Source organism: Aplysia californica, unplaced genomic scaffold, assembly GCF_000002075.1.
Source record: "Aplysia californica isolate F4 #8 unplaced genomic scaffold, AplCal3.0 scaffold00383, whole genome shotgun sequence".
Taxonomy (NCBI): domain Eukaryota; kingdom Metazoa; phylum Mollusca; class Gastropoda; order Aplysiida; family Aplysiidae; genus Aplysia; species Aplysia californica.
The window spans coordinates 324,044-334,686 of NW_004797653.1; positions in this window are offsets into that span (position 1 = coordinate 324,044).

Here is a 10,643-nt window from a genome sequence, read left to right on the forward strand (position 1 = left end):
TCAACATAATATTTTGCTTGAGTACTCGTAAACACCAATGTAACACAAAACTGTTTGACATGAAAAAATGATTGAGATATGAAGTAAATACAGGGTGATAAAAAAACAACAACTGTACAACTCTTTTCGTTAATATTTTCCTCCACGCTGAAGTTTTGTGTTTTCAAATTTGTACACAACATTTGGAAGTCAAAAGGAATTTGTCTAGTCTTCATTATAGATTTAGATAAATCCACAAAACAGTTTTGCTCTACATAGCACGTAAAAAACCCCAACCCATTTTCAGCTATGTCCCCATATTTTACAGAAAGACGCAATTGTTCGCATTAGGCCTACCACTAAAAATCCCAACGATTGCACCACATTGCAAACAACAGTTGTCTTACAGGCCAACAGAAGTTTGCAGATAGTTTTTCTCAAGTTTCCTTCTCCCCGCTGAGATCATGCTTAAGATTAATAAAGAGCAGAGAGCTTTTTGTATTGAACATAATTTCCTCACCACCTACTCATTTCGTAAGTTTTGCACAAGGTACGGAAATAATGTAAAACTGCCCTTAAGGCCTTCTTTGATGTCAAGGGTGGAAATGGTCCATCTGTTAGGACCTGTAGAGAATCGGAACTAACAATCCCCAGACAAAACGACCACTTCAGGTCAAACACACACCGTCCGCACCCCTTTGAACGTCACCAGGGTGCAGAAGTCAGTCTGATGAGCCCCATGGGACGTCTGTCCATAGACGATGTCTGCAGCAATGACTTTCCTGTATATCTCAACCGTCCCCATTCTAAAGGCAGGTCTTCATCTACGACTGTACCGTTTTCACGTCCCAGAAGCTATCAGAGGAAAGCAATGTATTCATGATTCCTCGATCGTCTTGAAAAGCGTGAACATAACCCCAATGACATTTGGTTATTGGCAAAGCCCATATTATTCACATTTCAGGTTATATCAACTCCACAAATACTGCCTATTTTGGCAACCTCACTCCCCCCCATTGTCTCTAGAAACAGGTCCATACTGAAAGGTGCACAGTGTATGTGGCTTTGAGAATTCATGGTTGAGTGGATCCTCGTGTTTGCCCACCACTGAACATTACAAAAGACGCGTTAAAATGTCTCAAGTACAAAGGAGGACATACTATGGACCATTGGATCTCTGACATCAAGAATGTAAAAATGTGTTGTTTAACTCTGTAGGAGAAAAAAAATATTGTTAAAAGATTACAGCGATGGAAATATTAGATTTTAGAATAAAAGGAAAGAAAAAAAAGCCCCAATCATTTCAAGACTTCCCTTACAAGATCTTTTAAATTGATGCATTTTGCGTGGTTTTTATAAAAGCCTTTCCGTTTTCGAAAATACATTTCTTCTTTGTGAATTGTATGTCAAACAAATTCCTTTTGAATGGATTATATTTGTTCCAAATTACAACACTCTAGTACAAATTTTGAGCGAGATATTTAGAAAAAAGGTTGCACAGTTTTTGGGGGATGACCCTGTACTTGTAACTTCTTTTCGATGCCTGCCGCAGATCTATTTTCGAACCTTTTCTTTTTTGGCTATCCACGGACTCAATGTGCTCCTTGTCAGTGAGCCAATTTGCCTTCGTGATTAATTGTGGATATAGTTTCACCAAGATTCCCCTTCGAGTGCAAAATCAATCAGAAAGTTTACTTGCGTCTCGATCATTCTCTGGGTTTGCAATTCCATTTTGTGAAATCATTTTTATTCGCCCCCCTCCCAATCTCTCTTTCACTCTCTCTCTCTCTCTCTCTCTCTCTCTCTCTCTCTCTCTCTCTCTCTCTCTCTATCTCCTCCATTCTGTGTGCATATGTCTGCATGAGTGTGTGTGTGTGTGTGTGTTGTGTGTATGTGTGTGTGTGTATGTGTGTTTGTTTCATTCCCTATTTCTTTATGCTGGAGAGTGTGAACGTAATAAAAGTGAGAATCTGAATGTGACAGCTTTGACATACACTTAGCAAGTGGCAGAGCTTTCGGGCTGAAAATCGACGAGAAGTGGGACTGTGGACATGGAAATGACATCCTGGATTTGTTTATTTCTTTGTCCTTTCGTCTTCCTTTTCTCCCCCCCCCCTCCCTAGGGCTGTACACATCGTACCAATTGGGCTTTTTGTACTTTGGATAAAGTGCTTCCTGTTTCTGTTCCGGAAGTTCGTGCACGTACATCTTTCGTTCTTTTTATCTTTTTGAGTCTATCATTCTTTCTATCGCCCCCTTCGTTCTCTCTGCACTATTTTTTCTATCAAACAAAAATGTATAATTATACTCTCAGACTTACAGTAACGCAAAAAATACTGGCATAAAGAACTGGCATTTTTCACATCCCAAGCTATTTAAATCGAAAGAGTACAATACATGAGTTAACGCTAAACACATTTTTTTTCCTCATTTTTTTCTTCAGTTCCGTGATATTTGTTATATCTTTGCTGTTAAAAAGAAGAAATGTAAAATGACTTCCAAGTTAAAAACGTGTAAGGAAGGTATCAACTTAAAACTTAGAGGAATGCAATACGTTGGTGGGTGGTAGGGAAGGCGAACAAGGGGCGGGGCGTGGGGACATGGTTGCCTTTTATGTATAGTTACAATTCTCTCTCTTCTCTCTCTCTCTCTCTCTCTCTCTCTCTCTCTCTCTCTCTCTCTCTCTCTTTCTTTTTTTCTATTCCCGTAAATGGTACCGTCTATTCTCCACCCTTTAACCCACCATCAACCCACCCCATTGCATTCCTCTAAGTTTTAGGTAGATATTTTCCTTCCACTTTTTTTTTTTTAGCTAACTGGTTTTCTAAAAAAATGACCATGATACCCTACAGCACTCAAATCTAGATTCCCAGTGAGGACAGAACGGCACATAATGTTTGTTTCATTCTTCTATATAGCTAGAGATGTACCAGTGCCGACAAACTTAGTTTGTGGCCTCATAAGTAGTCTGTCTGAAACCTTAAGCTCGGCTATCCAAAGATTTTTTGTGCGTGGGTTGTACATTTTAACTCTGATGCCTCTGAATTACACAAAGCCTTGTCTTGTGGCAATGCAACGGCCCCAGGATATCGAGTGGAACTATGAGTATTTTTACGACAAGGAAATATTCATGTATTCATATCTCCGTACCTCTTTACTCACTCGAATACACAACAGTTAGAGAAAAAAAGGAACGGAGCGATAGTTGGCAATCAGGTCGTTTTGGGAGAGTAATCCTTCGTTGACGACGTAATCTTACCTCTGACCCAAGGCTACGCCCAGAGAGGAGACTATTATGGAGGTTTTAGGGCGGCCAGAGCAGTGTCATTCTCTCTGGTGTAGTCCTGAAGGTATTCCTTTACAAGATATGTTGTCTTCTTTTGTTAGTGTTGAAGACAGTCTGAAGCACAAGTGATATACAAAGACTACTAGCTTTTTAAAAATTAGAGAGACTAATGTACAGACAAATACACCACCTGGTAAGCTAATAGACAAACAGACAAACAGACAGATAGATAGATAGATGGATAGACAGATAGATATATAGATAGATAGATAGATAGATAGATAGATAGATAGATAGATAGATAGATAGATAGACAGATAGATAGATAGATAGATAGATAGATAGATAGACTATATTTACAGGGTGATAAAACCCCCCCAAACTTGTACAACTTTTTTTCCTGAATAACTCACACCAAAATTGTTCTAGAATGTTATAACGTAATTCACTCAAAAGAAATTTATTTGATATAAAATCTATGCAAAAGAAACTTATCTTAGAAAACGGAAATGACTTTAAAAAAAACAACAATCATAAACGCAAAATGCACCTTTTAAATGTCTTGTAAGGGAAGTTATGAAACTATTAGTTCGCTTTTTATCTTCCTTTTCCATTTAACCTTTAAAAAATATTTCAGTTCTTTTACATGGTTATAAAAACCAACTTTCTTTAACTTCTAGAACCAGTGCTCTATATGCCCTTCCTTTGCTCGACAAATTTTAAATGTGTCGTTCGTTGTATTCAGTGGTGGCAAAACTCAAGGACCCACCAAGCCACAAGTGGTTAAAACCACCCACAGTGTGGAGTGGCTTCAGGAGACACTTCGTTTGGGGGGGGTGATAGACATAATTTTTTAAGTTTAATTTATCTTGAAGTGTTAAAATGGGCTTTGCCCGCTGAATAATATGGCATCAAGGGAATGTTCACGAGGGATCGGGAACACGTTGCCATTCTCTGATCCATGTCAGCCTCCCAAATATGAAAATGGTACCGTCGTAAGTTAAGAGCATCCTAGAGACTGCAGACTGTTCTAGCTGAGGCCTTCAACGGGCAAAAGTCTGATATGGAACCAGACTACTGGGTTTTGCACCCTGGTGACGTTTAAAGGGGTGCGAACAGTGCGTGCTCGACCTGACGGCCTGAAGTGGGCCTTTTGAGAGGGAATTTTTTGTTCTGATTATCTATTTATCCTAACTGGTGGAATTTCTTTACCCAGGAAAACAAAGATGGCCCCAAAAACACTTTAGTCTTTTCCCTGCCTTGTGCGAAATTTCAAAAAAATGTCAGGGATAGAGGTGAGGTTATACTCTCTGCTCTTTACTGAACTTTATAGTGATCTACGCTGGCAAAGGAAACTTAAGAAAAAAGCGATGTCTGTAAACTTTTGTTGGCTTGTTAGACTGTTGTAGCTCGCAATATGGTGCTATCGTTGCGACTTTTAGTGGCAGGTTTAATTCCAAATAGTGCGTTTTATATGTACTATGTCGAGAAAAAAAAAGCTATCCCATGAAGTTTAAAAAATGAATACCTCCCAAATACTGTGTCCAAATTTGAATCACAAAGCTTCAATGTTGATGAAAATAGACAAAAAATTTGCAAAATATTTTTGGGGGATAACCCTGTACATCTATGTCAAGGACAGCACGAGAGAAATCATCAACATTTCGCGAAAAGTCCACTGGAAGAAAAGTATGAAACCAAAGATAGATTGATTTTGTGCGTGTAACGGTCAAAATGAAAAGAGGAAATGACAATCCAAGGTAATAATACGTTGCCCCCTTATACATTCGGACATGCTGGTCGCTGTGTTTTAGAACTGCCCATCAGTCTTATCTCTTAATTTCCCACGGCACTCTTGGAAACAGATTCAAGCCCTATAGCCACAAATCTACAACTCTCATGGTGTCCACTAAACCTATTCACCATTCGATTTTCTAATATACCTCGCCGCCCCCCTTTTTCCCCAATTCAACCACAAATATAACTGACATTAGAATGACTACTTTAACTGGAAAGCAGATTACAAATAAAGAAGGGAAAAGTAAAAGTCGGGGGAAAAACAAAAAAATAATGTGAATCGGGAAAATATAGGAAAAAGAGAGAGAGAGAGAGAGAGAGAGAAAGAGAGAGAGAGAGAGAGAGAGAAAGAGAGAGAGAGAAAGAGAGAGATAAATTAGACAGAGAGAGAGTGAGAGAGATAGATAGACAGATAGATAGATAGATAGAGAGAGAGAGAGAGAGAGAGAGAGAGAGAGAGGGGGGGCAGACAGATAGACAAACAGAAAGACAGGCACACAAAGGATGAGAGAAAGAAGGAGAAAGGGAGAAGTAGATAATAACCTACATCTGCATAAGAGCACAAGCATATAATACAATACAACTTTTGTTCCCAATACCCCACCTCTTTTGTTTTCTCCAAATGTAGTGACGTTTCTCTTTTCCCATTTCCCCTGCAAGCATTTCCCTGACCCCGTCGCACTCCTGTCGAGAATAGCGAGGTCTGCTGATGTGAGGAAATATCATTACAGGCCAGGAACATTCGAGAACGCCTGGACAATCTACGAACTTACTCTTTTTGGGCAACAAGATCGTGTCCCTTAATGGTTGCGCATTTTCCTGTGGATTCCTTATCCTTTCAAATGTCTCGCTTGGGTGTCGAGGGATGCACTCTTCGTCTTTGACGCTAATGTGGCTCTAAGTGGAATCTCGGTGCCGGCTAACTACGTCAGTCCCACTGCTAATAAAAGGAACTGTATGGAATAAAGTTTCCCCTCTGCTTCATTTTGGGTGTGCCGGGGCGTGTGGAAGCTCTGAGTTTATTTCCGTCTGCTGGGGCTCGCTTCTCGGTCTGTTTGAATGAATTTGCCCGACTGTCTGTCTGGTTCTGCATCTGCCTATTTCTGACAACTTTTCAATATAATATACAAAAAAGTGAACAACTCGTGGGAAATGATAAAGCTTTCCTGAGCCTTCTTTAGTATGTTCCATACCTACAAGTACAAGTTTCTCAACCTTTTTGGTCCCTCTCCTCCAAAATGATCTAAATTGTGTCGATGGGGGCGTGAGAAACTTATACAGTTCTATCACCTAATAACACACGTTTTTATCACACGAGCAGTGCTGTTTCTTGTGTCAAAGTTTAACCTTTGCAAATCAACACGGTGACTGACGCAGTTGAACAAAAATAGTCAAATTTAAATGAGCCAAATTGATCTGTTGTAAGTAAAAAATGCTCAAAGGTGTAAAACAAGTGCTATAGGGATAAATACGTATCTTTAGCACCCGATCGTATTAAATAGAACTTGGGTACATTTGTTCTAACGTTGAAAGTCTTGCACAGCTTTGTAAGACCTTAATTTGCTGCTTTCAAGAAACCATACACTGATTTAGAATTCAATGTTAATCTCATTATATATTCAGTTCACGTGGCCGTGTTTGTGAAATGATATACATAAAAATTTCTCCAGACAAACCTTATGGTGTGTTCTTCAGCCCAAAGGAAAAAAAGTCATAGTTTGTTCTGTTCTTATTGTTGGGGTTTTTTATACATCCCCGTCAACACAAACGTTTAGCGGGCGCTGTACCCAAAGGAGACCTGATTTATATTGCCGCGCGGGTACACATTTTTAACGGGTATCTCGGTCTTTCTGTTTAGTGTTGTATGCCTCTCAGTCCGGGTTTGCCTGTCAGGCAGGGTCTGGTGCTCACCTCCTGAATGATCTAATTGAGAGAGAGAGAGAGAGAGAGAGAGAGAGAGAGAGAGAGAGAGAGAGAGAGGGGGGTTTCGAACTGTACTGGTTTAATGCCCTCCAAATTCAATTTCCATTTTCAAATGGAAACAAGTTGTGTAAAGTGCTTTTCCCAGGGATACAATGTCGGACCAAACTGGGGATCGAACCCTCGAACTCCCCAATCTCACGATTTTGAGTCCGGGACCTAACCGCCAGATTACCGATTCTACTTGTTACTTTCAAAGTTTATGTCTCACTACCAATTCAATGTAATAAGGTTTTATTATTTTGTGTGTATGTGTGGGTGGGGGGGGGGCACTATTCGATGTCTACAAGTTTTTGAGGTCTATAACAATGTTTCCATCGTGGAAAAAAACAGCACAAGAGCTCAATCATATAATCATCAATAAGTCAATGTTATACTAAACCAAGTGATAACTGCACATACTGCAGTTTTTAAATGGCCTATATAATTGTTTTCTTTTAAAATAGTGTTGTTATTATTAGTGTAATGACAATGATCTCACCTCTCTCTCTCTCTCTCTCTCTCTCTCTCTCTCTCTCTCTCTCTCTCTCTATTTCTCTCTCTCTCTCTCTTTCTCTCTCTCTATCTCTCTCTCACACACACACGCGCGAACACACATTGGAAAACACACTCACTGCCACAATAATTATGCTAACCGTAAAGTTGCCGTGCTTCCATTGAGTTATCTAAGCTGCAACTGAGTTTTTTTTATAGATTTCACCAGCTTGTGAATGTTTGAGATTCTTCACCGAAGGTATATTATATTTTCTCCAAGCACGTTGTCATGTGGAGGAAACAAACTAAGAGCCTTCCATACGCCAAAAAAGAACATTATAATTATGTCCTTGAACATTATAAACTAAGGACTGAAACAACTTCTCTAATAGTTTGTCACTCAAAAGGTCATTTTCAAAATAGGAGTGCCCTTTTGCCAAAACGTAAGGCTCTTGATCTGAGAGCAAGTAACGTTATAAAAATCTGTGTCATAAAGCTTCCAAGTAATCTACAATGACGTACATTAAACACTGACTGTTTTGAATCTTCTTCAAGAACGATGACATGTCCTTTCTGAAGGGGACACAGCAGTCTTGTCAATCGCTTGATGAATTCTTGTTCCTTAACAATAAATATGAATTTATTTCAACAAAAAAACTTTCTTTCTATTAAACAAAATAGAAAAACAAAGCAACAAAGACAAACGAATTTGTGCATGTCTTAAATGTTTTAATGCAAAGTTGCAGAACAACACATATAACCAAATTATTATTTTACTGATGATGCTATGCACTGCAAGGAATCACAATATACAGCCCAGTGTACTGTCAGAAAACAGTACATTATGTATTTTAAAAAAAAAGAATCTTCCTTTTACTGAAAGCGTTATGCGGGAGTACAAAGACATTGAAAGGAGCCTGTACTCCGTATGTAATTGCCATACTAAGTACAAATGCAATTAATCACGACTATGCAAAATGCAAACATAACAATATCTGTTAGAAATACTACTCCCTTCTCATGTCACGCTCTTCTATCTCTCCCTCTCTATTATAATATCTCTCTGACTCTCTCTTATTGTCTCTCTCTCTCTTTCTCTCTCTCTCTCTCTCTCTCTCTCTCTCTTTCTCTCAAACACACACATACAGACACATAATATACACACATGCAGACAGACGCACTCCAACAAACATGATATATAAATCAAACACATGATAGCGCAGTCACACGTGGGTGTACATTTCCTAATTAATGTAATCATATTACATAATCACGTTGTTTGTTTAACGTGTCCATATTCTAACAAGCACACCCCCCCTCCCTTTCTCATCACGCACTGCAAGCTCAGTTTCACACAAACAGAGAAACGGATGGATGTATACAAATGCTAGTGCATCACATTCAATGACCGACAGACTCCTATGATTCAAATGTAGGTTGATCTTCTAACGACATGAACGACATGGTCTGTTTTTGCACTAAACATTTGACAATAATAACACCCGATAGCTCTTGTCACCCAGATTAATCAACTAGTGTTAAGACATGCTTTTCTTTATTTACATGGTCATTGCATAAGAACAAGCAATCGCGTTGTCTGTCTTTATGGTTTTATCACGCGCCATCCCCGTTCCAATAATAATAATAATAATAATAATAATAATAATAATAATAATAATAATAATAATAATAATAATAGCATTTGTTTAGCGCAGTCTACCTTGTTACTCCAGCAGACACGATAACATTCCGAAGCAAAACTCAATGTCCTGGGGAGCATACAGTGCAAGCTGACGTTTTACTGGTGCTAAAACTGAGATACTGATGGAATCTTTCGCTGCCAATGGCCGGGCACCCTTTCACACCTGGGTAAAGTGAGGAAATTAAGAATAGGTTTCTTTATTACAAAGTAAACTGGAGCCTCGAATCTCAGCATGTGGTTATTCAGGAAGGATAATTATCACTGAATTAACGATCAGCTCTCCAGCGCGTGCTGCAGTCGAGGAAGGTGCTACTAAAAATTAGGCTTTTTTGAAATTCGCTATGCGTGCAATGTTTGCTGTTATACATTAAATGTCTGTTTCATTGAAGGAAATGGGGATTTTAATGGATAGAATCATCATTCCTAGGCACACGAGAGGAATGTAAATGTGAAGGTTGCTTTTTTAACACCATTTTTCCGGATTGCGTAAAATGTCTCATTTCACGAGATTTTGGTTCCCGAAAATATGAAGGCTTCAAGATTTCTCGACTGATAGAGTTTAAATTTTACATGATCTCTTTTCAACAGTTTTGCAACATTTTGTCAAAATCACAAAGGCATCAACTTCATAGTTTTTCTTGTTTTTTTGTGGGGTTTTTGTGATTACCCCCCCCCCCCCCCCTTTTTTAAAGCTGCTACAACAAAACAAACCGAAACATGCAGCTCTAGCTGACAATAGTGTTGCATTGTAGAAGTTGATGATCTTACCAAGTAACAAACAAAATATGGATTAGATAATGGAAAAACATGGGGGGGGGGGGGGGGGGGGGGTGGATTATGCAGAAGGCTGAAAAAGGCAGCTTGAAGTTAAACTAGATCTAGGAATTTTTGTAGCCAAAAAAAAATTAGATGAATAAAAGTTCAATTTTGTTAATTGGCAGATCAGAGTGTACAGTGGACCTTCATTTTCCAGATTGAAGCTGTCGCAGAATCTTCTCAGCGGTATACTAAATCAATGTTATTAAATTATCTGCTTCCCCCCTTGTCCATCGAAAGGAGTATGCAAAAAAATAATGAATAACATAGAGTTTGGGCAAAGAAAACACACTTTTTACTTATGAGAAGCACAGTTCTAATGAGTAGTGACTTTGTTTGTGTGGGTTTGGGAGTGTTTGTATCTAATATAAATAATATTACTACATATTATGTGTGTATGTATTTGTGTGCTTGTTTGTTTGTTTGTGTCTTTGTTTTTGTTTTTGTGCTTGTGTATGTGTTTTGGGGATAGAAGATCAGATGCCTAACGTTATTGCAGTGCCTAGGAGCTTAAATCATTATTACGAGGGTTCTTGTCAGTACGACCAATCGACCTGTTTGACTCTAGAAATACTTCTCGTACCCAATATAAATATTTTACGTCACACT